This window comes from Camelus bactrianus, chromosome 15 (assembly GCF_048773025.1).
Source record: "Camelus bactrianus isolate YW-2024 breed Bactrian camel chromosome 15, ASM4877302v1, whole genome shotgun sequence".
Taxonomy (NCBI): domain Eukaryota; kingdom Metazoa; phylum Chordata; class Mammalia; order Artiodactyla; family Camelidae; genus Camelus; species Camelus bactrianus.
Genome location: NC_133553.1, coordinates 69,021,105 through 69,037,719, shown reverse-complemented (window position 1 = coordinate 69,037,719; position 16,615 = coordinate 69,021,105). Strand labels below are relative to the sequence as shown.

Genomic DNA, 16,615 nt, shown 5'->3' with positions numbered 1-16,615 from the left:
GATGAAATGCAGTATAGTCATTTGGAATATAGTCAATATAATATCTTTGTATGGTGACAGATCATTTTAATTAGACTTAACCTGGTGATCATTTGGTAATGTTTAGGAATATTGAATCACTATGATTTAATTATACTTCAACAAACAAACAAACAAAAAACCTCATAGAATCAGAGATCAGATTTGTGGTTACCAGAAGTAAGATGTTGGGGAGGGGAACTGGATGAAGGTGGCCAAAATGTACACACTTCCAGTTATAGGGTAAATAAATACTAGGGATGTAATATGCAACATGATTAATATAATTAACACAGCTATATGACATATATGAAAGTTGCCAAGAAGGTATATTTTAAGAATTCTTATTACAAGGAAAAATATGACTTTTTCTTTCTCTTTTATTTTGTGCCTATATAGATTATAGTTCACTAAGCTTATTGTGGTGATCATTGCTTGATGTATTAAGTCAACTCATTGTACTATACATCTTAAACTTATACAGCATTGTTGATGTCCTTGAACGAGTAGGCTGTGGGGCCCAAGGCCAAAGTCACAACAACATGTTTGTAGTACAAAGTAAATGATGATTGTATGCATGCCCCGGTTATATGAGTTTTAGAACAAAGAAAGTAGAAGTACGCATGCGCTAGTGGTGTTCTGTAAGCCTCATGAATAAAGAAAGTGACACTGTACGTGTGCAGGCAAAAAACAAATAAAAGCAGGACCAGCGCAGCAGGGAGCGCACGCACCACCTTGTGGCAATAAAACAAAGTGCTGTTTCACTCCCTGTTGGCTCCTGGTGCAGTCTGTCTCGTGGTATGGCAGCTCCTTGTGCATTTTTCCAGTTGGGCCGCTCACCTCCTCAAATCCCACTGCAGCCGCTCTCAGCTGACAAGCACTTGATGTTATTTGTCTCTCAATAAAACTGGAAGAATATAAATAAAATAAAAAGAGGGAAAAAGACTTGGAATGAAAAATAACAGCAAAAAGATTTAATTCGTGAAGTTGACATTTTCCCCCAAATTTATTTATACCCATATTTTTTCAGTCAAAGTTCTAAAGGGAGATTTTAGAAATCTGATGTATATACTTAGATTTTTCTGAAGGAATAAAAGGGGAAGAGTATCTAATAACACTTTGAAAAGAAAACTAATAAAATAATTTGTCTTATAAACTGATAAAAATTCTTTAGAAGATAATCACTTTTATAGATTTAAAAACATTTTAATCTACCAGTAATCTATATATGCTATAGGAAAGATCATGAAATCCAATGGTAAATTTTACATTTTTATATGTAGATCAGTATGATTGTGTTAGGTGATATTATTGTTTTATTAATTTTTATAAAAATTTTCACATCTTATATTTAATAACAGCAACACAGGCATTGTTATAAGACTTTTGTGTTTCGAAGTACTTTGAAAAAACTTAGAATAAAACATAAATGTTTATGTATATATACTTTTTTTTCAAGAATCTAAGTACACACAGAAACCACAACCATGATTTTATTCTTTTTTTTTTTTCTGCTGGCCAAACTACTCAGTTTCCTCCAGAAATTTAATGAAATATTAGCAACTCTCTCATGGCTAGTAAGAACTTGAAGAGGGGGACAGACTTATGGGAAAAATGTAAATTGTTGTCACTCTTTCCAGATGTCCTTAAGGTTTATTTTGCTTGCTGATAAAGCTCGCACTTTCCATTCAGCTGTGTTTAAGAGTCCACTTAGAAAACTTTAAAAACTGCTTCTGCCTAAGGATGCTCCCCTACTGACTACCCCCTTGGAGATAATGTAACAAATGACTTCTTTTTATAGGGAGTGACTTAGCAAAACAAAACAATAAAGCATGTTCGGAAGTAACTAAACTCAGCAGGCCCAGTCATCACTGCTTGGCTCTGCAATTTCAAATCTATAATTAGACATGTTGTCAGGTTTTTTTCCAGGCTTTAATGACTTCTATTTTGTTTGTAACAAATGCTGGAGAGCCGCCTCCTGGGAGAATTGCAGGGGGTGGGGAAGATGAGCTGATGAGAGCTTGGTTTTATTTGAGATGCAGTTTCCTCAGTTTCAGGCTGTTTACCACTCTAGCATGTTAGAAGACTGTAGGTGCAGTGTCTGAGGATGTGTGTGGTAGGCAGTGTGGTTGGGGTATGTGGGACAGCTTGCAGAGTTGTCAAACTGAAGCAGTAAATGAGCAAAGGTGGGACTGGGAGTCATGACTCGACTCTGTCCCTTGGGCTACGTGCTCCGTTGCTGCACTTTCATGGTCATGATGTGGTTAACGAATAGCTGGGCAAAGGTATGTTTAGTTATGGTTATTCAATAAGTTGACAGACTTTTATTGAGTGCCTAGTACATGTGAAATGTTGTGCTAGGAACAATAGGGGACAAAACAACTCCCATAATCTACTAGGAAAAAGAAAACACTGGCAAAAACAAAATCAGTAATGGTGAAGCAGGCAACTAACCTCCTCAAGGAAGGATTTCTTGACCTTTCCAGGCTCAATCAAACCTTTGTCCAAGCCTTATTATGATGTTAAGTACACTGCAATGATTTTTTTTTTTTTTTTTGCACTCTTGCTTTATTCACCAGACAGTGAGCTACTTGGGGACAGGCTGTTTTTATTCATATTCCATTTCTTAGTGTCTTACATGACCCTGACATGAAGAACGTGCTTAGAAAATGGGAGTGTGTGAGTCAATGAACGTGGAATAGAGCCGCCTCTATATTGGAGGAATGGTACCAATAGCTGCTGGTGGAGAGGGTAAGAGAAGGAAGCCTCTGAGGGCGGCTGGGGATACACAAGGCAGTCTCCGTGTCCACTCACGGTGAAAGGGCTCTGACTAAGCGTTGGTGTAAGTGAATACAGTTGGAACTAAGAGGAGTTATTAGATGGTATCATAAAGGGTCCCTCTTTCTCCCTGAAAGAGTACTTCCTGCACAGTCCTGAAACTCCCTTGAAGTAAGTATACCTTTATTAAAACTGAAATCTTGTTTGGGAGACTTCAGGCATCAACATCTTATAAATAAACACTTTATCATGTAACTTTCTTTTTGGAATACTCCCAAGGGTGGAATATCACCTCCTAGTAGGTTTCTAGGAAAGAGATGAGAGTAGGACATAGCAGTTGGGCAGGACCTCAAATACAAGCATGGTTATTAACTATTTTTCTTTGGGCTAATTCGTTTTACTGAATAAATGGACACATGGGGGTAGGATGCTTTTTGTATTATTCCTATTTCTGATATTCCCCATGGAGAAGTGACCTGGAAGGTACACTTAGCCAACACAATCTGCAATTTCATACATGACTTGAGTAAGTCAAGTGTTTGAGGAATAAAGAAAAATTTGTTTCTCCCCATGGCTAGAGGGAATAATTGGTCCCATCTAATACAACCAAAAGCAAATAACCAAAATGCAAGTTTAGGATCCATTTTCCAATCCCTGAAAAAAATCTATATAAGTATAGTTTTATTACTTTTAATGGCTCTAGTTAAGGTTGAAAATTAGTTTAGTCTACTGGTCCACTGAAAATACTGCAAACTTGCACAGAAAGTCACACAAATACCAAGCAACTGGAAGCTACAGGAAAAGGAAGGAACAGTTTCATTTTGAATGTTGTTTCCTATACAGAAGAATAATCATAATAAACAAAGAAGTCTTTATAAAGGATCAGCCTTTTTAGTGGGGTCTCAGAAATTCAAAAGGGCAAAAACAAAGGTGCTTAGAAACATGCCTGCAGTCTAACAAAAACCATGAGGCAGCTATGAGTTAAAACATCATAAGTATTTAAACCATTAAACACTTTAATCTCTAAAGGAATGCTTTTTTTTTTATTGAGTTATAGTCAGTTTACAATGTTGTGTCAATTTACAGTGTAGAGCACAATTTTTCAGTTATACGTGAACACACATATATTCATTGCTGCAAGGAATGCTATTATTAAAAGGATTTCCTTTTATGTCCAATAGTTCTGTGTTGACTTGGCCTGATTTTCTACTGGTGGACCAGTTACCTTTGGCATACTCCAGTGCTGTAGGTTAAGTGTGAAGGAACTTCATCTGCCAGACTTCTGGCTTTCTGCAGATGACAGACAAAATGTCTGTGACCTTTGGTCAGGAATATACTAGGGGCCCTGTTATTTGGAGGGTTTGTACTTAACTCCTGCCCAAATCCAGAGACATGGGAATCTATCTCTGATAAAACTTTCTAGTATATCTTTTTTTTCTCTCTCATTCCATTCTTGCAGGCAACTGAAATAAGCTAGTAAGAAATAAAAGAAGAAAAACATCAGTTTAAAAAGAAATCTATTATATATAAAATAAACAACAAGTTTCTACTGTACAGCACAGGGAACTATATTCAATGTCTTGTAGTAACCAATAATGAAACAGAATATGAAAACAAGTATATGTATGTATGTGTGTGACTGAACTATTTTGCTGTACACCAAAAATTGACCCAACACTGTAAACTGACTAAACTTCAATAAAAAATGCAAAAAAAAATCAGTAATGAATACCTAAAATCATAGTCTCACAAATACCCAAATCTCATATCCTAGAGCCTTTCAGAGACACAAAAGAGATTTGAGTTCGTTTTCTCCTTTTCCTCTTGCTTCTTCCACCCATTTATCTGCCACAGAATCTGCTTCAGGAAGCAGGATGTAAGCCATTAGGTTAATGAGTGCAAGCGCTTGCTAGAGGCAAGAGGAACTCAGGCAAAATTTTGACACAGAAGTGAAAAGGCACACAGAGATGGGATCTAAGTTTTGGAACCAGTAGAACTGGGATTGAAGGAGAAGAATAAAAGGAATGAGTAGTTGAGAGGAAACTCCAGACCACAGTGAGAAAATTCAAGGGTCTCCTGGGTGGGTTAGTACCTTGGCACCCCTTCAAATGGATGCACTTGCTTTAGCTCCCCCTGATGTTACATAATGCATTCTGGCTGAACTTAATAGCTATTGATAGCATATCAAGAAATTACACTTAAGTTTATATACACAATCTCACTATACACTCAAATAACCTCTTTGCTTTTCTCAGTTGCAACTCCCCAGGAAGCCAATGACAACTCTTGACAATTTTCACCCAAGTTAATAAGTTTCAGTGAATTCCTTCAAAAGTCTCCCTTTGTGACTTGATAGTCATTGAAAAACCTAAGCAGTTAAGAAACTCTAGGCAAACACTTTTGTATCAGATTTTGAAATACAAAGTTCACGTGACAGATATTCTCCAAGGTCACCTCAGTGCTTGTTCTTCCAGCAATTTTCTGTTTGCTCTTCTCTGTTGATTACAGCCAGTTGATTATTTATATCTAGATCTCTTTTTAAAATTATTATTGTGGCATAGTCAGTTTACAATGTTGTGTCAATTTCTGGTGCACAGCATAATGTTTAAGTCATACATATACATACATACATTCATTTTCATATTCTTTTTCATTATAGGTTACTACAAGACATTGAGTAGTTCCCTGTGCTATACAAAAGAAATTTATCTATTTTATATATAGTAGCTAGTATCTGCAAACCTCAAACTCCCAATTTATCCCTTCCCAGCCCCTTTCCCCACTGATAACCATAAATTTGTTTTCTATGTCTGTGAGTCTGTTTCTGTTTTGTAAATAAGTTCATTTGTGTCTTTTTTTTTAAATTCCATGTATAAGTGATACCATACGGTATTTTTCTTTCTCTTTCTGGCTTACTTCACTTAGGTTCATCTATGTTGCTACAAATAGCATTATTTTATGATTTTTTATGGCTGAGTACTTTCCATTGTATAAATATACCATAGCTTCTTTATCCAGTCATCTGTCATTGGGCATTTAGATTGTTTCTATGTCTTAGCTATTGTACATAGTGCTATGAACACTGGGTTGCATGTATCTTTTATTTTTTCCACTGTGACCATGAGAATTGCCATTTATTCCCAAAGTTGCCAAAATCATCACCAAGGATTCACCAAGGGGTGTGGAAGGGGACGAGGAGGCTCAAACATTGATTGAGGGGCCAGTCAGGAGTTGGAGGGAAGGGGAGCAGGTGGAGGGACCCCCAGCTGTCCCTCCCCCTTCTAATGCCATGGGAAGGGTCTTCCTCTGGCCAGCACCCCGATGCCCAGTTTCTCTCAGAGAGGCGGGATGGGAGGCATGGGAAGAGGGTGTAGTGTGAGTGTGCCCCAGGAGAGGGAAGGGTGCTGGGTGGGGGCGGGGTCCCCCACTTCACATGCACTCACAACACTGGTGGCCCAGGCAGCAGAAATGGGGGAAGCCCCCTCCCACCCTGGATTATAGGAGGGAGGGATTAGTGTTGGGGACTGGGGGTCTCAGGGGCATCATGGGGGGCAGACCAGGGCCCCCACCAGGGGAAGAGATGTAGGTCAGTGGTGCTCCAGGGACCAGGGGCATGGGGCTGAGCCACAGCTGGTTCAAGGTAAGCATCACAGGGGACGTGGGCTGGAAGTGGTTGGTGACGGAGGGGACAGCGGCCAAGGTTCTGCTCAGCAGGAAGGTGTTAGAGGCCTTGGCTCCTGGTGGAGTGGGGCCCAGTTGGCTCACCAGTGAGTCCAGGTCAACCAGGGCTGTGTTGGGCCCCAGGAAGGGCTCAGGAGTCTTCCGTGTGGGTGGTGTCGGGGTTGGGGCAGCAGCGGGCGAGGGTCTCCTGACAGCCTCATCCACAGAGCCCCCAACCCCACTCATGTCGAATGCAACAGGGCTGCAGGTGGGCATCTGTCTGGTGTACAGATCCAGCTCCCCCGGGCTGCTCCCAGAGGTCGGCAGGGCCATGTGCAGTCGGTGGAAGTCATAGAACTCATCAGGCTCCTTCTCAACCCCCCCGACCACTGTGGTGCTGTTGATGCTGGGCTTGGCAGGTGACCCCCCTGCCAGGGGTCTGAGAAGGCTGGGGCTGGTACCCAGGGATCAGAGGCTGGGGGTCCACTGATGGGGGCCCCACCATCTGAGATCCCCCATGGGTCAGGAGCATGCCCCTCTCCAGTGGCTGGGGACTGGGTCCCATCTGAGTCCCACCCCAAGGGTCAACTGGGGGCCCTACAGGGGCAGCAGTCCTCCAGGGGTCCCCAAAGGCTGGTGTAGGGGCTGGACCACCCCAGAGATCAACAGCTGGAAGGACAGAGGGTCCCCCCCAAGGGTCTGAGGTGGTGGCAGCCATGGGGACGGCAGGGGCCATGGGTGCTGGGCCCACCCAGGGGTCCGTGGCCAGCGGAGGACCTGGGGCTGTGAAGACGTCAGCAAGATTCGTGAGGGATGATGACTCCTGGCCGGCCATCTCCCTCTTGCTCTCCTCTATGGCCATCTGCAGCCTCAGGTCATCCCCACGCCGGATCTGCTCCTCCTTATCGTGCTCCCTGAGGCTCAAACAGGGCCAGCTGGAGCTGGATGTCATCCTCAGGGCCACATGATGGGGGCTGGTTGGCCTCCTCCTTGCTCATGGCCAGAGCCAGCTGGAGCTGCCACTCCTCCTCCTCACTGCTCTGCGGCCAGGCCTGCTCTGCCTCCAGTGGGGGCCAAGCACAGGGCAGCTGCGCCAGCTTCTCCTTGGCCTTGACCTCGTGTGTGCACGCTCCTCCCACAGCCAGTCCTCTTCAGGCAACAGGGCCACCAGATGCTTGGCCTTGTGCACGTTCCTGCCCTGGTCTTTGCCCTTGTGGTCCACGTACTGGAAGTCCTTCAGCGTCTGCACTGCCTACATGTTCTCCTTGCACTGCAGCATGCGTGCTCAGAGCCAGTCTTGATGAGCTACTCCGTCAGCATCATGGCCTTGTACGTGTGGCCAGTTCTTGCAGTGGTTGTTGAGCCGCTTCCAGATCATGCTTATGATCTCTGAGAAGGCCATCATGTCGTAGGTGAGGTTCGTGTGATCTCAGACATGAGGGAGCTAGAAGGATCCCAGGGGTGTTGCTCGTGGTTTTGTGGACCTTGATCTCGGCCTCAGCATGTGGGCCATGTTCTTCATCTGGCACCGCAGCGAGGTCGACATGGCTCCCAGCAGCAGTGAGGGGATGGGCACCCTGGGGTGTGCAGAGATGGGGCGACTGGAGGAGGCAGGCCGCAGCAGGGGCTGGTGGGTCACTGCATCTTGGCCTCTTCATGCTGTGCTCTGGGGGGGGGTCATGTCAGGCATCCCCTGTCCCCTGCTTGGCCTCAGTGTCATGGGGCATGCCTTGGGTGCATGTGCAGACGCACAGAGGGCCACAAGCTGAGGGCCCCACCGCCCTGGCACCCAGGAGCGGCACAGAGAGCCAGGTGGCGGAGGGGAGCCACTGAGCAGATGGGAAGCAACCCAGGGTGCATGTATTTCTGGATCATAGGATAAGTCTATTTTCATCTTTTTGAGGAATGTCCATACTGTTTCCCATAATGGCTGCACCAAATTACATTCCCCCCAGCAGTGTAGGAGGGCTCCCTTTCTCCACAGCCTCTCCAGCATTTGTCATTTGTGGACTTTTAAATGATGCCATTCTGACTGGTGTGAGGTGATACCTCATTGTAGTTGGTTCTCTTTTGAATCAGCCCACCACATTTGGTGATTCTTTTCAGTTCTCATTGTCCTTTAGTGTTTTCAGTCCATCTTAACTATCTTAGAAGGTCATTTCATCATCACATTCTATTTTTCACTGGCTCACCATTTTCAGTGCTTAGTAATGAACAGACAGGAGTGTCTGTGTAATCATGTGAAACCACACCCAATTAATCTTTGAGAAGCACACCAAAACACTTCTTATATGCAAGTATTTATTCCATTTTTTAAATGAAGATAAGAGAAATAAATTTACCACTAATAAAGATATTCTACCCCATTTTTATTAAAAAAAAAAGAAATTTATAGCAAGTCATTTGTATATTAAGCCCATTATGATTTTAGATAATACAAATCATCATCTTAATATAAGGCATGAGTCATGTAGTTTCAGACTTGCAGTTCACCTGACTGCTGGCTTCTCTGGTCTCTGAGTTAGTGGTCCAGCCTTGGGTTGCACCTGCATTACAGAAACAGATGAAAACAAAATGAGAAGGTAGTGGTGAGGAACATTTTCCCAAAACTTTCCATGAAGGTTTGTGGAAAGAGATTCCAATCTATTCACTACTTGGGAATCTCAATTAATTGACATCATTATTCAGATTTGTATCAGTAATTTTTGAAAAGACATTAACTGTCAAAGTATTACTCAAGTCAATCAATCATTTTACCCAAAATATCAATTTTAGTCAAATATTGCACCAAAAAATACTTGTCTCATTAAGTCACCCAACTCCACCTTTTCTAGGCCCCTTTTGGTTGACTCTGATTGATTCTGAAAAGACTAGAAACCTTCAGCAATTTCAGCATCTCTCGCAGACAGACTCCATGAAAATATTTGAAAACTTCTCCACCCTTTCTTTCTAGTTCTCAAAATCAACAATTCCCAATCCTGGCCCAAATATGAGTACACTGATTCCAAATACAGCTGAAATCTCTTGGAAATGTAAACATTTTTAAATTGGCCCAGAAAGGAATTAGAAGCTGCTGATCCTGCATCCTTTTTAAAGTAAATTTAAGATATAAACAATTTAGCTACTTCAGTGAGTGCTGACAAGAGCCCAGTCACTTCTTACTCCCATACTTTGCCTACTTAGACTGCCTAACCACTGGATTTTATGAATAAAAAGGAGAGGAGAGAAAGAAAAGAGAGATTCTGTTTATCACTGAAAAGGAAGCTTATGGGTAGATCTGGGTGACACTTTTACTTTCTGATCATGTGTTGAGCAAGATTGAGTTCCTCTATTGAAAATGATAAACTATTAACGGAGCTGGATTTGCTTGGATTTGATGTGGTCTTGCTCTTGGTGCGTGTTTATTTGGGGAACGTTTTGTTTCTTTCAGCAAAAAAAAAATTGGATCCCATGTTAAGATGGTGTTTCCTAGTGATACTATAATATCAAGGTTGCAAACTTGGTGTCATGGGGGTCTTTGTCCAGCCCATTAGACTTGCTTGTTTGACCTTCAGAGTCTTAAAAAAACAACAACTGAGCAAATACTTAAAGATCAGGTGATTTCATATAGAACCTCTCATTTCACTTTCTTGAAAAGTCAAAAGATTAAATTTGATAAGACAACAATGGTCTGTATTTCACTCAAATTCTAATTGCATAAAACAAAAGCTGAGTAGAGTTGTCCACTCAAGTCTGTCTTAGTCTTTAACATTCACAGCTGTTTCCTTGACACTGAGTTTCATTTGCCATTTAACATCATGCTTACACTACTGTTTTTGGTTTTTTTTTTTAGTAATAGTGAAATAAATCTTGAAAGTGGGAAAAGTGAGAGCTGTTTTTTTCCCCAAGATAAATGACAGACCATGTTTATTTGCACAAGTGAAAAAAGATCCATGTGTTTAATAAGCAAACAATGATCTGCCACAGAAGAAGACAACTTAAGTTGCCAAGCCATCATATTAATTTATGTTACCTTCATGCCCCTTGTAGGCACTGGAGTTGGAATCCCTGATTGATTACATTCTCTACATCAGTGGTTCTCAACAAAGGGGCATATAGGAATATCAGAACCTAGAGTGCCTTTTTCAAGGTATACACCCTTCCACACAGGCATTTCTGGGAAGCCTGCCACTTCCGGAGTCTTCATCTCACTGCAAAAGCTGTCTAGGAAATTCTGATATGATTATCTGGTGGAGAACTCCGTATCTGGTCTATTGAAAGACATCCTGATGTTTTTATTACAATTTCTCTCCTTTGTCCATGCCAAAATAAAATGCCCGACAACCTTTGAATTCAAGCATCATGCCCAAAGCCCTTAATAGAGCTAAAGTAATGTGTTTATATGGTGAGAAGCTGTCAAGAAGACTCTTCTGATTAATGTTCTTGCTTCAAGTGGCATGTGGGGGGGCCTCTCGCTCCCTCATCCCCAGAGATGGCCCACATTCTGTCTACGGAGTGTGTATCTACTTTTACTCTAACCTGAGCACCCAACTCCCACACCTCATGGCCTTTCTCTGGCCTTCTGAAATAGCCTACACTCTATGTGCTATGTATCTCTCTAAATAAATCTACCTTTACTCCAAAAAAAAAAAAAAAAAAATGTAGGTAGGGGTTAAGATTGGTGCAAAAACTACCTGACACCTTTGAAAATGTGTTAGCTCAAAGTCAGGATACCCCTAGATGGGTGGGTCACACATTTGAGAACCCCGGGAGCTTATTAAAATATCAGTGTCCAGGCCTCATGTCACTGTTTCTGCTCAGTAATTCTGTGTGGATGTTGAGACAAACTGACAAACCAACACTGGCCACTGTATATGGAGATAGAACTCTGACCCACACCCTCTGCAGCAACCAGTCCAGGAAGCCAAACTATGACCTCTTTCATCCCTGCTTCCAGCGTAGCACTAACCAGAGAAACCCAGATGCACTCTCCTAACTAACCTCACAGGATGCTTCGCTTAGAGTTAGGGGGCCTCCAGCTTCCCTGTGCCAACAGCTTTCAATCAGGGCATACTGGACTCTTGCCCTTTTCACTGTAACACTTCGTACTGTCATGCCTGCCTTGTGCTTCTGCCAGAGCTAAGTGATGATGGCTAACTTCTTTACTATAGCAAGCTCTGAACAGACAGCTTTTGCTTTTTCTCTTTAGTTATTTTTACAGGTTCCAGGAATCAGTATTTTCAGCCACCTCCCCAGATAATTCTATGATATACCAACATTTAAGAGTCACTTGTGCCTATATGTGTGTGGGAAGAGGGCAGAGATTCTAAAGTGCCCCAAGCCCTGGTCAAAGTCCCAGCTGAAACAGAAGCTCTAGGAAGTGGACTGGAAAGTAAAAACAAAACAAAACAAATCCTCCTTTGGGTGATGCTAGTAATCAAGGGAATTGGGGGAGACTTGGGACTCTGCTGTTGTCTACAGTCTTGTGGCAGGTTGGTGGACTATTAACCACCTAGAAAGTTTATTACAAACAGAAGTGTCCAGGTTCCATCCTTGGAGATTCTGATGCTGTAAGTCTGATGTGGTGATTCCCATGAATAGCATGTTTGGGGAAGCAGTGCTCAACCTATGTGATTCTCAACTAATGTGCATACAGATCCCCTGGAGACCTTGTAAAAAGGCAGATTTGGATTCAATAGGTCTGCGGTAGGGCTGAGATTCTGCCCTTCTAACAAGCTCCCCTATGATGCTTCTGTGGCTGGTCTGCTAACTGCACTTAAGTAGTCAACGTTGGCTACGCAATAGAGCCAAATGGGGAAACAGCCTAGGGAGTGAGACTTAGGCACCAGACAATTCCAGTGTGCAACCAATAATAAAACTGGTACATCTGCAGACTGCTTAGCCATGTGGCTAGAGCAGGGCTTCCCCAGGAATGGCAGCACAAGCAGTCTGATTAGAGCTCTTGTGAAATTGTCACGGACACGTCACTTACATTTCAGCATGGCTTTGTGGTTCTTGCAAATTCCTGTGGACATGAGGATGCTTGGAAGTCCATCAAATGCACTGAGAAGGGGTTGTCACGTGGAACTCCTGATGAACTACTTTGTCTTGATCTTTGAGGGGCTTCCTGCTGAGGGAGGGGTAGCGTAACAGTGATCTGGAATGCCCCATATGTGAAACCTTGAACTGAGAGCTATTGGTCTTCAATGACTGAGGAAATTTCCATAAGTTAAATTTGTTTTTATCTCAAGTTGAGTGTCACCGGATACTACTATCAACTTACACACACACACACACACAAACACACACACACACACACACACACACACACTTGGTGATCAGATTGGTTTCTTTTTCATTTTTCTCTTCTAGGATGTCATGACTGATTACAAGGGTAAGGCAGATGATGGTGTTGTGGTTGATAAGAAGGTGCATTTGAATGAGTTATAATTACAATTCACCCTTCACCAGATGGCTTCATCCTGTTGCCAGGCATTTGATGAGCTATTTCATGAAGACTGTTGCTGGGATGAGTTAATGCCTGAGAGCTTGCTCATTTGAATGGACAAATGTGAAGGTGCTTAGCAGATCTTTGAATGCTTGGCTCATTTTTGCTTAGAGGATAAATGAGCTGATGCATAATTACATCTAAGAGAACTATTCCAGATGAAAAAGTACCTCCTAACCAAGGATTATGTGGGTTTCAAGCAAGCATGGATGACAACAGAGTTGAGCAAATAGGCTTAGAATCATTTCATCAGTGAGTTAAATGGACACAAGTTTTTAAAAGTCATTTATCCAAAATGCACTGTATCAAATCAATCATAAAGGTCTCATGGCTGATAAACAAACATTCCAATCTGCCTGTGCTCTGTAATTATTCAGAGTAAAACATCCTCTGTATAATTGAATGTCTGTTATTTTCAACCATCTTTCAGTGTATAGACAAAAGAAACCTAAGAAATTTTCAGACATCTGAAAACTGGGTCACATTAGACTCAACTATAGTGAGCCAAAGGGTATTTGTGATTTAGTGCCTAATTCTCAGGCAGAGGTTGAGAAGTTAGCAAGGAGAAGGCAGCAGAATGCCCGAGTGAAAAAAAAATTATTTATCATCCACAAACCAGTGCATGTCTGCTTTCAAAGGATCAAGTTAACTCTCAAATATTGATACATAGATATCTAAATGGTGTGTCTAGTAGCCATGAATCATTATTCATGAGTCATTTAAATAGATAGATAGGTAGAAAGAAAGATAGACAGATGATAGATAGAACCATTATTTTAACAATATACCCTTGTATGTATGATATACCATGTACTTTTATTTTAACAACAAATTTGATGTGAATTCAAAGATTTTTCTGAACAGAGAGCTTTAAAAGACAAAATGAGTCACAGATGGGCTGAATTTTACATCAGTGTTTAGCAGATTTGTAATATAGAAACTCCAAATCAACCAAAGAAACTAAAGTCTTGCATTATAACATACTAGGAGGTTAATACTGCTTTCTTTTTTTTTTCTTTTACCATTGTATTTTAATATCCAAGAAGATATATTACAAGGAAGAAAACAACATAGCAAAAGTACTAAATCTGGAGGTTAAGAGAAATCTACATGACATTGTTGGGAGAATTTCTAATGACTACTTTATCAATGGGTTTAGCTTGAGAAACACAATATTGAATTGTACATCCCAGTCTTACGTGGACCCTACCACCCGCCCCCAGGAGCCCACCATTGATCACATAATGGGCACTTTCCTCTAAAGGGCCAGGGCCCAATCCCTCCCCTGCACCCACCACACATGTCCATTTTCATTCCGACCCAACGTTGAGAAAAGGGCACAGGTGTGAGAACTGACTGCTCCATTTGTTTCAGGGATAGGTAGCCATCTCAGAAAAGCTGGGGAACTGTGAGCATTTGTGTATCACATGTACAAAAACAAGAATGGCAGATTAGAGCTGACTCTCTTCTGTCTTTAGCTAACTTTTTATCAAACCAAACGTGGGTCCACTCACCCATGTGCAGTAAAGCCAACCTACTGACACAAGGTTGTGGTGAAGGAAAGTTCATCATTTATTATAAGGTACCATACAAGGAGTCCAGGACAGCTAGGGCTCAAAAGCCCTGAACTCTCCGATAGGTTTTAGTAAAGCATTGTTTTTAATTTATTTTTTTAATTGAAGTATAGTCAGTTACAATGTGTCAATTTCTGGTGTACAGCATAAAGTCCCAGTCATGTATGTGTATATATATATATATATATATATTCTTTTTCATTAAAGGTTATTGCAGGATGTTGAATATAGTTCCCTGTGCTATACAGAAGAAATTTGTTTTTATCTGTTTTTTTATACATAGCAGTTAACACTTGCAAATCTCAAACTCCCAAATTTATCCCTTCCCACCCTTTTTCCCCCTGTAACTGTAAGACTAAAGATTGTTTACTGTCTGCAAGTCTGTTTCTGTTTTGTAGATGAGTTCATTAGTGTTGGAGGCATACTTGTGAATTCTCTGCAGGTATCCCATTTCAACATTAGGAATTTGATGGCTTTTTTTTTTTTTTTTTTTTTTTTTTTCCAGTAAGGCAAGGTGAGGGAGAGGAGTCCCAGGGTATGTGACCAGCTCATGAACAATTCTCTGGTTGATTGGTTGATGGTGAAGTAACATGGTGGTGTCACAGGGGTTAACTTTATCAGTCTTTAGGCTTCAGTAGGCCTGGAGGCTATGTGCTCCTGGTCAGCAAGTATTTAACTCTTGCAATTGGTGGGGGTTTTAACACCTGTTAAAACAACTCAGGGAATGTGTGTCAGATACTGTTGTTTGGGTACTTCACAGAGGAGCTAAAACAGAGGATATCGATGTAACAGATATATAGGATATAGGGGCCTCAGGAAGGCCCCATAAGGCCCTACTCAGTTGCAACTTGCAGGGAGAAGGTCCATCTCAGTCCAGTAGAGTTCCTTAGGGACATTTTTGGCCTAGCTCAAGAATTTGGGCCAGAAGCAGTTCTTGGCAAAATTGCCTCTAAATTCAGGTTGGAACAGGGGAGTTGCCAGTACCAAAGGCACTACCCCTGCCCAAATTCTATGTGTAGCTGCCCCTTAAAGCATTAGGTGACTAAACCATAATAGTTATATGATAAAATCAGCACATGAAGGTCCTAAGGGAAAATTCAGGTAAAGAGAATTATTTGAAGATGCAGAAAGAGTAACTATTTGCAGATTAGTTGCTACAGGAAACAGGAATGAAAATTAAGAGGCATCTGTTTGAGTGCTCATTCACAAACCAGAAGCTTCCAGGGCTCTGAGGTGGAACACTGCTGCGCTTGGTCTCTTGCCACCTGCGGTTTAAGGCTCTGTGGGAACCCAGAGACCCCTGCTGAGCACCTGTTAGTCAGCCTGTCTACCTCAGAGGCTGGTAGAGAGAAGCCAGAAGCCCTCAGGGAAATCAGATGCAGCCGTGGGAAACCAAGTGAGGGAACTAGCAGAGGAAAGGAGGCAAAAGTGTTTATCCAGGAAGCAATTTCTTTCCTTATGTCCTCAAACTTGACCCACTTTTGACACATTTTTATTAACCTTGGACTGCATGGAATACTAAAATTTCTGAACTTATTCTTGTATGGTTTCCTATCTGAGGATTTTTTATTCTGCATTGGAATGTGGACTAGCAGTCCTTCCACCCTTCTTTTGTTCAAGCATGGATTTAAGAGTGAATGTGCACACACTGGCATGGAGGGTGAGACATCAGTATTACTATATCCTATATCTCAGAGATACTACTATATCTGAGACATCAGTATTACTATACAAAATTATGTATTAAGCATTGCACTAGGCTTTTCAAATAAGGATTCACATGCAATTATTGCAACAACCCACAAGGTTGTTGTGAAAATCCCCACTTTGTAAATTGGGCAAATGTCTCCAGGGAGGGTCATGTAACTTCCTCAAGATCACATGGAGAAGGCAGGATTTGAACTCCCAAGTCAACTTGGGTTTGCTTTACTCCCAAGATTTTTCTGCCATAACCATACTCTCTCAAAACAACACATTTGCAGGAGTCAATGGTTTTCTCTACAACTTCTCCATTTTCTGGTTAGATTGCTCTCTTAGGCAGAATTACAGTCCTTAAGTTATTTCCCTTAATAGATCTCTTTCCTAATTCTCTTGGGCC

The 16,615-nt window shown here is 41.8% G+C and overlaps 1 pseudogene; it reads right to left on the bottom strand.

Moving 5' to 3' along the window:
- Positions 1-6,291: 6,291 nt before the first annotated feature.
- Positions 6,292-8,002, bottom strand: LOC105079537 (epsin-1 pseudogene; annotated as a pseudogene).
- Positions 8,003-16,615: the final 8,613 nt, after the last annotated feature.